The following is a 2410-nucleotide window of genomic DNA, read 5'->3' as shown; positions in this document are numbered from 1 at the left end:
TCTGTCCATAATGCCTGATCAGTCGCCCGAATGCTGGATCTGGCATTAATTCCCATTGACTTGCATTAGTGCCGGATCCGGCATTGCAAAAGAACTGAAGGACGGATCCGTCCTTCCGGTCTGCGCATATGCAGACCGGGAAAACTGTAAAAAAGACTGCATGACGGATCTGTCCATCCGCATGACAAGCGGAGAGACGGATCCGTTCTTGCAATGCATTTGTAGACGGATCCGCACCCGGATCCCTCTACAAATACTGTCAGTTGTCACACTGATCGGCAGATCCGACAGGCAGCTCCGACGGCGGAACTGCTTGCCGGATCACACTAACGCTAGTGTGAAAGTACCCTTACTCTCCATTCAGAATGCATGGGGATAAAACTGATCAGTTCTTTTGCGGCATTAAGCCCTTTTGATGAAACCCAGTGCCGGAAAAGAAAAACGCTAGTGTGAAAGTACCCTGAGCTGTCCCTACACAGTAGATAGATGTCAGCCAAAGACTATCCCTCCTGACTCCCCCATACACATGCACACTTGGCTCGTCCGATCATGCATGCGTTTTCAATGGGGAGAAGAGAATAAGATAAGATCAGCAGGTTTGGCTGATATTCACATACGGTAATCTGTACAGGCAGCTTTAGACTGACCCCAGTGCTGTAGAGCTAGTATCTACAAAGCTCACTGTCATCGCCCTCCCCCATTCCTGTAAACCACATAATGACAGAATTTGGGGGAATCATGTTTAGCCTCCGGTTATGAAAACAAAAGCTGCACAGATGAGTCCTAGAATTACATGTAAATGACACGGCAGCAGATAAAGTGGAACTCCCCTTGAAGTGTATGTATACAACAGGGTGAGTGCAGTGTGGCTGAATACAAGGCTGACCCCGGGTGATGACACTGAGTGCACTGCTGGAGGTTAGTACTGTGTGCAGTGCGCAGGAATGTGCTCCAGGCTGAGTGCACGGTGCACACGTCGTGTATGGGCGGAGGGACTGCTGCACGTCATGTAGTCATTCCTCTTGCTGAGGTCACACTGCACACAGCACTGAACCTGCCTGACTCATCTCCCCATCTAACCGCACGCTACAGCTCCATTCATCTCTATGGGGCTGCTAGAGAGAAGACAAGTACTATATTGATGACCTATCCTGAGATTGGGTCCTTAACCACCTCAGCCCCCAGTGCTTAAACACCCTGAAAGACCAGGCCACTTTTTACACTTCTGACCTACACTACTTTCACCGTTTATTGCTCGGTCATGCAACTTACCACCCAAATGAATTTTACCTCCTTTTCTTCTCACTAATAGAGCTTTCATTTGGTGGTATTTCTTTGCTGCTGACATTTTTACTTTTTTTGTTATTAATCGAAATTTAACGATTTTTTTGCAAAAAAATGACATTTTTCACTTTCAGGTGTAAAATTTTGCAAAAAAAACGACATCCATATAGAAATTTTGCTCTAAATTTATAGTTCTACATGTCTTTGATAAAAAAAAAATGTTTGGGTAAAAAAAAAATGGTTTGGGTAAAAGTTATAGCGTTTACAAACTATGGTACAAAAATGTGAATTTCCGCTTTTTGAAGCAGCTCTGACTTTCTGAGCACCTGTCATGTTTCCTGAGGTTCTACAATGCCCAGACAGTACAAACACCCCACAAATGACCCCATTTCTGAAAGTAGACACCCTAAGGTATTCACTGATGGGCATAGTGAGTTCATAGAACTTTTTATTTTTTGTCACAAGTTAGCGGAAAATGATGATTTTTTTTTTTTTTTTTTTTTTTCTTACAAAGTCTCATATTCCACTAACTTGTGACAAAAAATAAAAAGTTCTATGAACTCACTATGCCCATCAGCGAATACCTTGGGGTCTCTTCTTTCCAAAATGGGGTCACTTGTGGGGTAGTTATACTGCCCTGGCATTCTAGGGGCCCAAATGTGTGGTAAGGAGTTTGAAATCAAATTCTGTAAAAATTGACCTGTGAAATCCGAAAGGTGCTCTTTGGAATATGGGCCCCTTTGCCCACCTAGGCTGCAAAAAAGTGTCACACATCTGGTATCTCCGTACTCAGGAGAAGGTGGGGAATGTGTTTTGGGGTGTCATTTTATATATACCCATGCTGGGTGAGAGAAATATCTTGGCAAAAGACAACTTTTCCCCATTTTTTTATACAAAGTTGGCATTTGACCAAGATATTTATCTCACCCAGCATGGGTATATGTAAAAAGACACCCCAAAACACATTCCTCAACTTCTCCTGAGTACGGAGATACCAGATGTGTGACACTTTTTTGCAGCCTAGGTGGGCAAAGGGGCCCACATTCCAAAGAGCACCTTTCGGATTTCACAGGTCATTTTTTACTGAATTTGATTTCAAACTCCTTACCACACATTTGGGCCCCTA

Source organism: Bufo bufo, chromosome 11 (genome assembly GCF_905171765.1).
Source record: "Bufo bufo chromosome 11, aBufBuf1.1, whole genome shotgun sequence".
Lineage (NCBI taxonomy): Eukaryota > Metazoa > Chordata > Amphibia > Anura > Bufonidae > Bufo > Bufo bufo.
The sequence above is the reverse complement of the archived record's forward strand: the minus strand, read 5'-3'. Positions refer to the sequence as shown.